Below are 10,932 nucleotides of genomic sequence, written 5' to 3' on the forward strand. Positions count from 1 at the left end.
CAGCTCCCATTTCTCTTTGTGGTCAGTTTCCTCCTTACTTCCCTTCAGATTCCTGGTAATCACCATCTATTCTCTGTCTCCGTGCTGTTACCTTTTACAGAAAGTCGTCCAAATGGAATCGTACAGTAGGTAGCCATTTGAGTTTATCTTCTTTCAGCATAATACCCTTGAGAGCCATCTAAGTCGTTGGGTACATCGGTGATTAGTTCATTCTTCATTGCTGAGTAGTATTCCATTGTATGGATGTACCACCATTTACTCGCCTATACTTGTATTTTTTCCAGCTTGGGGCAATTACAGATAAAGTTGCTGTAATAATTTGAGTGGCCATATGCTTTCATTTCTCCTGGGTGAATACCCAGGCGTGGAATTGTGGGATCATAGTGAAAGTGAAAGTCGCTCAGCCATGTCCGACTCTTTGTGACCCCATGGACTATACAGTCCATGGAATTCTCCAGGCCAGAATACTGGAACAGGTAGCCTTTCCATTATCCAGGGGATCTTCCCAACCCAGGGATCGAACCCAAGTCTCCCTCATTGCAGGGGCATTCTTTACCAGCTGAGCCACAAGGGAAGTCCAAGAATGCTTCAGTGGGTAGCCTATCCCTTCTGCAGGGGATCTTCCCGACCCAGGAATTGAACTGGGGCCTCCTGCATCGCAGGCGGATTGTGTACCAACTGAGCTGTCAGGGAACCCGTGGGATCATATGGTGAATGTATATATTTAACGCTGTAAGAAGCTGTGAAATTGTTTCCTAAACAATGCCTGTACCATTTCGCATCCCCAGCTGCTCCATATCCTCACCAGCACTCATTAGTGTCAGTTGTTTGTTTAGTTTTAGCCATTCTAAAAGATGCGATTGTGGCCTTTATCTAACCGACATTTGCAGCCCGTGACTGAGCATCGTCTCCTGTGTTCGTTTGGCCATCTCAGTCTCTTATTTGGTGAAGTGTGTCTTCATATTTTTTGCCTATTTTTTAATCGGTTTATTTTCTCATTGTGTTTTGCAAATTCTTTATATATTCTGGATATGAGAATATACAGGATTTTAGGCCTTTTATTTCAGTGACAAAGAAACCATGGAAAAACACATATTTAAAGCTTTTAGAGCATTCTTTATTTACTATTAGTGAAAAAAAAGACAATTTTTCATTTTATAATAAAATTAAGTTTCAGGATATATAAACCAGCAGCGGAGAAGGCAATGGCAACCCACTCCAATACTCTTGCCTGGAAAGTCCAATGGACGGAGGAGCCTGGTGGGCTGCAGTCCATGGGGTCGCTAAGAGTCGGACACGACTGAGTGACTTCACTTTCACTTTTCACTTTCATGCATTGAAAAAGGAAATGACAACCCACTCCAGTGTTCTTGCCTGGAGAATCCCAGGGACGGGGAAGCCTGGTGGGCTGCTGTCTATGGGGTCACACAGAGTTGGACACGACTGAAGCAGCTTAGCAGCAGCAGCAGCAGCAGCATTTATTCAGAGTAAATGGGTCTACAATAGGACCTCTTTTCACAGTGGGACTCCCAGTGGCAGGGCCCTGAGCTGTTGCTTGCTCTATGGGCTGCTCTGGCCTCTGAGATGTTGTGGAATGCTGCAGTCTGGCTTCTAGAGAGCACGTTCACCCATGAAAACTGAGTTTTGTGTTTTACTTGTTGGCATAAATGTCTTTATTTGGTTAGAAACATGGAATGTTTTCTATCAATATTTTCTGTTTTCATTATTTTATGTATTAATAATACTATTGGGCTTCTCAGGTGGCTCAGCGGTAGAGAATCCACCTGCAATGCAGAAGACCCAAGACGCGGGTTCAATCCCTGAGTCAGGAAGATCCCCCGGAGAAGGAAATGGCAACCCACTCCAGTATTCTTGCCTGGAAAATCCCATGGACAGAGGAGCCTGGCAGGCTCCCGTCTGTGGGTTTGCAAGAGTCATACACGACTTGGCAACTAAGCCGCAAAACAACAACAAAAATAATATTATAATAAAGAGGTGCTGGGAGAGGGAAACCATGAAAATAAACTCCAAATGCCACGATCACCGGTGTCTGGAAACAAGCAGAGCTGGTAGCCTTGAGGTAGATTTTGTTATCACGGGAAAGGTTTTTCAGTCACACGAAGGTAAGGCCAGTTGGTGTCTGTTGGCTGGAGATTCATTATAACAGGATCCTTCGTGCCCTGACAAAATCGCTCCACGGTTGCCCTTGGTCTGCAGAGCTGGTGTTGGGGGACAGGGCAGGCTGGGCTGCATGGAGGCGCAGCACCCTCGGGAGCTTCGGGAAGGATTGGGGGCATCCATGAGAGGCCCAGTAGGAGAAAGGCGCCGCGGATTCCCAGTTGGGCTGGCGCTGAAGAGCTGCTGCTAACCGGTGGACGCTCCCCAGGCCGGCCGCTTCCACCTCGGCTCTGGGGACAGTGGCTGAGCGTGAGCCAGGGAAGTGCAGCATCATTCCCGAAGGCTCCCCTCCCCGAAGCAGCACACAAGTGTCTGCCGTAAATAACGGGAGGGGCAACAGCAGTGACCGCCGCCAGTCCTGTCACAGGAGGGCAAGAGTGTGGGCTGGGCCCAAGGGGAAGAGAGAGCCTCACCTCCCGTGGGCTGTGAACAACACTTGGGCAAACAGCTACTATTTGTTGAAAGTGAAAGTGTTAGTTGCTCAGTCGTGTCCAGTTCTTTGTGGCCCCGTGGAGAGTGGCCCGCCAGGCTCCTCTGTCCATGGTGACTCTCCAGGCAAGAATGCTGCAGCAGGTTGCCCCAGTCCAGTGGGGTTAGCTTCCCCACCCAGGGATTGGACTTGGACCTCCTGTATTGCAGGCGGATTCTTTACCATCTGAGGCACCTGGGAAGCGTTGGTTGAAGCAGCCTGCAAAGTTCTTCACATACATGTTATCCCATTTAATCATCACAGCAAATACATCGAGTGACATTTGTTGTCTTTACAGAAGAGAGAATAGGGTCAGCGGGGTTAATGAACTTCACAAGCTCACAAAGCTGCTGTGTGGGTTTTGCACCTAAGTCCTCAGGCTTGCATGCCTGCCCTCTGTTAGACTTTGCAGATGGTGGTCATGATTGTATCCACCATGTTTTGCTTCCACTAAAGTATCATGAGGTATTCTGTTTGGGGGCTATAGCAAAGTAGTGTACACTAAAGTTGAAGTGACATGGGTGGAATAAATCAATGATGGAAATATTTTTTTAAAGCCCCAAACCCTCTTAAAATCAAACTTAGAATCTCCCAGATTCAGTAGTGAGCCCTAAAACTTCGCATTAGACACTTTATATCCTAAGCATACAATCTGTTGGCCCTCTGTCCCCAAAGAGATTCCATTCTCTGAGTTAAGATGATGCTGGTCATTATCATCTTAATTATCATCTGGTTATCATTAGAACAAGAGTAGATTCACGTTCAGTGCCAGAAGGATGAGCCCCTCCACTCACGGCTGCTCCTGGACACTGGTCTGCACTTGCGTCTGCTGGGTGAAGGCTGCAGGGCTCTAGATTCCTTTCCATGACTGTGTATTCATTAGAGCATTTATGAGAAATAATGGAACAGCCTCCACAGCCTCCACATCCATTTACCAGTTGAGTGACATTTGGGGTATTTCCAGTTTGGGGTAATTATGAATAAAGCTGCTGTAAATCTTTACATACAGGTTTTTGCGGGGACACAGGTTTCATTTCTCTTGAGTGAATGCCTAGGAGTGGGGTTGCTGGACTGCCTGGAAAGTGTGTGTGTGCAACACCGCCAAGCACTAGGGCCAGTTGCCCCCGCCCTCCTCACCAGCGCTTGATATTGTCCAGAAACTGACTCCAAACGCAGTTTAAAACAGTTACTGATGATGAGCAGAGTTTGTTTTGTTTTCTGAAAGCAAGGCTTCTGTGGGCTTTAGATCTATCCAAAGAAGTTAATAATGAGATAAATTCTTCTGGGTAATTGCACTCTTAAATTATGGCTTTTCCCCTCTTATTGTGTAATTAAAACTTTGCAGCCAACATCTTCAATCCTGAAGCAGTAAGTAGGCTAGCAACTGATCCCGTGCTCAAGGGGCATTTTTAAACATTGAAATGAGGTTATATTTTCATTAAAAGGAAACTTCCAACTTCCTTAATGTTGTTTTGAAAAGAATGTGCGGATTCCTGTGCTCTGGGGAAAACCGAAACCAAAATGAGAACAACGGTAACCTCGGAGTGCTCTGGGTGCTCGTGTAGGAGATGGTGGACTTTTAAAGCTAGCTCTCTACAGGGTGCATGTGATTGTCTGCTTCCAGTTTAGAATGCACCCTGAGTTTGCCATCGTCTCCTGCAAGTCCACACTGCCGGCTCCAGCGCCCTGTACCCTCAGGGGGCCTTCTCCCTTCGCCCTCAGCCTGGCTCCATGCTGCCTGGCCTGTGACCCCCACCCACTCCCTCACATCTGCTTCTCCCACCTCCACCCCAAGCAGAGGAAGGCACTGGAGCCATCTTTGCTCTACCTAGAATCCAGGCTCCTCCACTTCCCCTAAAACAATCTGCAGGTTGGCGAAGACAGATTTTTACACTATCATAGAAGTCCTTTCATCTTGAGCTGCTCTTTTCAGGGGGCTTCCCAGGTGGCGCTAGTGGTAAAGAGCCCGCCTGCCAATGCAGGAGACGAGGCGCGGGTTCGATCCCTGGGTCAGGAAGATCCCCGGGAGGAGAGCATGGCAACCCACTCCAGTATTCTTGTCTGGAGAGTCCCATGGACAGAAGAGCCTGGTGGGCATAGGGTCGCAGAGTCGGACACGACTGAAGTGACTCAGCACGCATGCGCCCTTTTCCAGTACGGGATGTTTGTTTCACTTTGCACAAACGGGCAATCAATGTAATTTTCCCAAAGCAAAAGAATCATCTGCCCCCAAAGACGACTTCTGGCCCCCAGCTGGAAGTCAGCACAATGGAGAGCCACTGAAGCTTTGGAGTTTGGGGGTTACTTTCCCCCTCTAGTATATCAGGGACAAGAGAACCCATTTTAGATGGATACCTGAGTCTTTGACTTAGGGATCTAACTTCCCTGGTGGCTCAGACGGTAGAGCGTCTGTCTACAATGTGGGAGACCCGGGTTTGATCCCTGGGTCGGGAAGATCCCCTGGAGAAGGAAATGGCAATTCACTCCAGTACTGTTGCCTGGAAAACTGCATGAACAGAAGAGCCTGGTAGGCTACAGTCCATGGGGTCGCAAACACTCTAACACAACTGCGCGACTTCACTTACTCACTGGAAGAAAGACATTTCCCATATAGGTGGGTCATCGGGGTGTTGTCCCCCCGCCCCCGAAAATATTGAAGTCCTAACCCCTGAAACCTGTAAATGTGATCTTATTTGAGGAGTGGGAGGTTCCTGCCTCCTGCCTTAACTGCCGTGGACGGCGTTGCTCCCGAGAATTTAGAAGCCTGCACAGAACTACACAGATCCCTCTGCATAATCAACCCCTGGGTAGTTCTGTCCTCGTCTTACCTTTTCCCCACCTCCTTTTTTAAGACTTCTTTTTTTAAAAATGATTAATTTATGTATTTTTAGCTGCACTGAGTCTGCTGCCACACAGGGCCGTTCTCTGGTTGCCGCGCGTGGGTCTCCCTCCCTGCGGTGGCTCTTCCTGTTGGGAGCACGGGCTCCGGAACACAGGCTCCGCAGTTAGGGCGCACAGGCTGAGCTGCTTCACCGCACGTGGAATCTTCCCAGACAAGGGGTCGAACCCGTGTCTCCTGCATTGGCAGGTGGGTTCTCATCCTCTGTGCCACCAGGAAAGGCCGTCTTTACGTATCCTTGGTGTGTAACGCACGCACGTGAACTCACCTCCACTCCATAGACTTGTGGTCAGCCACGGACAGCCCTCGTCACCCTCCAGCCCGCCAGTGCCTCCCAGATAAATCTCTCCCCAAATGCGGCCGCAGAGTTCTGCGCCTCTCAGGATATGAAATAGTTTACCTCAGAAAGTCTTCATTCTATCTGTTGGTTGTTGTCTCAGCAGATGTTATATAAATATTTGATTATTAAAGATATTCTCAATTTGCATAAATCTTTATATCATGTTAAAGATGAGAAGGGAAGTGCTATAGTTGCTGCAAACTAATTGTACTAATTACTCAGAGCACGACGTGACCAGCGGTTCCAACTGAATGGAGAGAGAGAATGCCCTGGCGGCCCAGTGGGTAGGACTCCGAGATGTCCTTAGATTCCGGATTCCCGTAGGTCAGAGAAGTAGGGTCCCACAAGACATGCAGGTGGCTAAAAATAAAGAAAGAGCAGAGAGAAGCCCTGAGTGCTGAGTACTGAGGATTCAGTGCTGAGTGCTGAGAATTTGGGGTGCACCAGGCGCCAGACACGGGGTGTTGTGAGGTGGGGAGCAGTTGTACCCTCGTCAATGAACTCAGGACCTGGGGGCGCGGCTGAGATGCCGGTGGTCCCAGCTCCCAGGCCACCCCCTCAGCATAGCTTCCAGCCCATCCCACAGAGGTCCCTGTGCCCAGCTGGACGGCTGGGCCCGCAGCGCCCAGATCCTGCGCTGGCCTCAGCTTAGAGGAGGTCGTCCAGAAGCTATCAGCTCTTTCCATTTGTTGCATTTGAGTTGTTTTTCAATTGCTCAGTCATGTCCAACTCTTTGTGACCCCATGGACTGCAGCACACCAGGCTTCCCTGTCCTTCACCATCTCCCAGAATTTGCTCAGATTCATGTCCATTGAGTCGGTGATACCATCCAACCATCTCATCCTCTGTCGTCCCCTTCTCCTGCCTTCAATCTTTCCCAGCATCAGGGTCTTTTCTGATGAGTCAGTTCTTCGCATCAGGTGGCCAAAGTATTGGAGCTTCAGCTTCAGTATCAGTCCTTCCAGTGAACATTCAGGACTGATTTCCTTTAGGATGGACTGGTTGGATCTCCTTGCAGTCCAAGGGACTCTCAAGAGTCTTCTTCAACACCACAGTTCAAAAGCATCAATTCTTCGGCACTCAGCCTTCTTTATGGTCCGACTCTCACATCCACACATGACTACCAGAAATACCATGGCTTTCACTATCCAGACCTTTGTCAACAGAGCGATGTCTCTGCTTTTTAATATGCTGTTTAGGTTTGTCATGCCAGGAGGCTTGGCTCAGAGGTTAAAGTGTCTGCCTGCAATGCGGGAGACCTGGGTTCAATCCCTCGGTCAGGAAGATCCCCTGGAGAAGGAAATGGCAACCCACTCCAGTATTCTTGCCTGGAGAATCCCATGGACAGAGGAGCCTGGTGGGCTACAGTCCACGGGGTCGCAAAAAGTCGGACATGGCTGAGTGACCTCACTGTAACTGTAGGTTTGTCATAGCTTTTCTTCCAAGAATCAAGCATCTTTTAATTTCACTGCTGCAGTCTCTGTCCCCAGTGATTTTGGAACCCAAGGAAATAAATTCTGTCACTGTTTCAATTTTAGTATTATGTCTCTAGTCCCTTTTATTCTATTATAGACTTTTTTTTTAACGCCATTGATTTGTTTGAAAATGGGTCATTTATCCTGCAGAATGTTGCACCTGCTGGTTTTATCTGATTCCTTCTGCAAGCTGTCATTTAACTAGCTCTTCCTACTGCTTCTTCTGTAAAACAATGTTTATGTCAAGACTCACAATTAGATTCAGGTTCAGTTATTTTAGGCAAAAAGCTTCCTGGGTGTCATGTCCTACTTGTTCCCTCTTGTCATGAGGTCCGTTTGTCTGACAGTCTCCCGTCTGCTAACGCCTGTGTCCTGAATGGACACAGTGGATTCAACTGGCCTGACGATCACTCCATTAGAAAGTTCTATTTTTATTTTTGTTTTATGGGAATGTTTCATTATTTTTTCATTCTAGTCAGCAACAAATACTCCAAAGGAGGTAAATACCTCGAAGAAGGTGTTTTACTTTTTCCTTTTTTTTGTATTTTCCTTTTCGCAACTCTTAAGTACTCTGTGATCTTTTTACTATTTTTTTATTGAAGTGCAGTTGATGTACAACATTGTATGTTACAGGAGTGCAGTATAGTGACTCGTAATTCTTAGAGGTGATACTCCATGTATAGATTTTGTAACATCTTGTCCGTGTCCCCCATGCTGCACACTGTCCCCTTGTGGCTTGTTTTATCCCGGCCAGTCTGTTCCTCTTCTCCCCTCCCCCTGCGTCGCCCCTCCCTCCGTCCTCTCTCCACTTTGATCTCTGTATCTGTGAGCCTGCTGCTTTTTGTTATATTCACTGATCGGTTGCCTTTTTAGATCCCATACATAGGTGATATGACAGTATCTGCATTTTTCTGACTTGGTTCATTTTCATCCATGTGGTTGCAGATGGCAAGATTCCATTCTTTTCTGTGGCTAAGTAGTATCCCATTCTACGCATATACCTGCACCTTCTTTACCCATTCCTCTGTTAACCGGCACTTACGTTGCTCCCCTGTATTGGCAGTTGTAAACAAGGCTGCTGAGCACTGGGCCTGTGCACCTTTCCAAATCAGGGTCTTTGTGAGCACTGGGGCCTGTGCACCTTTCCAAATCAGGGTCTTTGTGAGCACTGGGGCCTGTGCACCTTTCCAAATCAGGGTCTTTGTGAGCACTGGGCCTGTGCACCTTTCCAAATCAGGGTCTTTGTGAGCACTGGGGCCTGTGCACCTTTCCAAATCAGGGTCTTTGTGAGCACTGGGGCCTGTGCACCTTTCCAAATCAGGGTCTTTGTGAGCACTGGGCCTGTGCACCTTTCCAAATCAGGGTCTTTGTGAGCACTGGGGCCTGTGCACCTTTCCAAATCAGGGTCTTTGTGAGCACTGGGGCCTGTGCACCTTTCCAAATCAGGGTCTTTGTGAGCACTGGGGCCTGTGCACCTTTCCAAATCAGGGTCTTTGTGAGCACTGGGGCCTGTGCACCTTTCCAAATCAGGGTCTTTGTGAGCACTGGGGCCTGTGCACCTTTCCAAATCAGGGTCTTTGTGAGCACTGGGGCCTGTGCACCTTTCCAAATCAGGGTCTTTGTGAGCACTGGGGCCTGTGCACCTTTCCAAATCAGGGTCTTTGTGAGCACTGGGGCCTGTGCACCTTTCCAAATCAGGGTCTTTGTGAGCACTGGGGCCTGTGCACCTTTCCAAATCAGGGTCTTTGTGTTTAGAAAGTTTTTATCTTCATGAAGTTCTTTGCTAGGAGTGCCATCTCTCCCTTCCCCCAAAGGCTCACCTGATGGTTGCAGCCTCCACCAGTGAGTACTCTTTTCTCTCAAAGTGGTGAGATGGCAGATCCCAGGGTCGGGAAGGTCCCCTGGAAAAGGGAATGGCAACCCACTCCAGTATCCTTGCCTGGAGAACCCCATGGACAGAGGAGCCTGGTGGGCTACAGTCCACGGGGTCGCAGAGAGTCGGACACTGCTGAGCGGCTAAGTACACACACATGTTCCCTCTACCGATGTTGGCTGGAAGTCTTTTGTTTAAACCAAAACCAAAAGCTCCCCTCATCACCTCTTGGGCAGGAACCTATTTCATTGCTGTGGTTACGTGTGTGATGTTCAGTCACGCCCAAGTCTTTACGACCCCGTGGACTGTAGTCCGCCAGGCTTCTTTGTCCACGGGATTTTCCAGGCAGCCATATTGGAGTGGGTTGCCATTTTCTACTCCAGAAGTGTGTGATATTGCTTGTTTAATGTTTACCAAGGTTCCCCTAAAGAAAGGCACGATTTAAGCATCCCGAGTGGCAGAGCTTGGGGAGAACCTGGTCTCTGAGACTATCTGTGGCTCTTCCACCAGGTCTTTCTGAGGTTACGTCAGTCGCTCAGTCGTGTCCGACTCTTTGCAACCCCAGGGACTGCAGCACGCCAGGCTTCCCTGTCCATCACCAACTCCCGGAGCCTGCTCAGACTCCTGTCCTTCGAGTGGGTGATGCTAAGCTCCGAGGTTAATGCTTTGACCCTCATTTCCTGCTGCATCACCGTGGACCTTGCTAGAGCAGTTGTACTATTTGAGCTTTGTCTTTAAACCCGGTCTTGATAGTTTCTGTCCTCTGCCTAAAAATGTGCAATAGTTTTCCCTTTTCTGGGGGAAAAAAATCTTCTCTTACACCATAGCGCCGGAATTCATCAGCCTGGTGTGTGGATTCCTTCCGACCTGAGCGTACCCGTGTCTCCAGCATGGCCACCCTTCAGAATCTCCTTACACCCAAGGCTTGGCCCAAACAAATCCTATTATCCTCCCCAAATGGCCTGTGCATTCTTTCCATAGCTCTTTTATTTACACCTCCTTCTGCCAATAACGTTCTTCCCCGTGTTTGTCAAGCCCGACCTGTCCCCAGAGGCTCCGTTCAGATGCCATGTCTTCATGAAACCATTCTTGGTGATCCTGCAGAAGAAAGATATCCTGGCTTCAGTCGTCCCAAGAAGTAGGCGCCTCTTCAGGTATAATCTATTAAACTTTTAAGAGAACCAACTAAGTAAAAAAAAAAAAAAAGGATTCAAAGAAACAATAATAGATGTACACCAAATGTGATGAAATAGGAAATAAAGATGAAGAAATGAAGAGAATGTAAGCAGACCAACTGTTCTGGTGAACTGAGTTGCCGTGTCTGGGTTATGGATCCACTTCCGAGCTTCCTAATAGCTTGGGAAATTGAGGGAAATGCTTAAATTATGTGCATTTACAAATGAAAACAAACTTTTCAGATGGCTTTACATGAATGGAGTAGTGGAGAATATTTTATGGCAGCTGCAGAAGTAAGTTGCGTATGGCCATTTCTTGTAGCAACATTTGAGAAAAGCTAAGGCAATCGGGTCTCCCAGGTGTCTTCGTGGTAAAGAATCTGCTTGCCAAAGCAAGAGACTCAGGTTTGATCCGTGGGTTAGGAAGATCCCCTGGAGAAGAAAGTGGCAACCCGCTTCCGTATTCTCGCTTGGAAAATCCCGTGGACAGAGGAGCCTGGTGGGCTGCCGTCCAGAGGGTCAC

The sequence above is a fragment of the Capra hircus genome, chromosome 24 (assembly GCF_001704415.2).
Source record: "Capra hircus breed San Clemente chromosome 24, ASM170441v1, whole genome shotgun sequence".
Lineage (NCBI taxonomy): Eukaryota > Metazoa > Chordata > Mammalia > Artiodactyla > Bovidae > Capra > Capra hircus.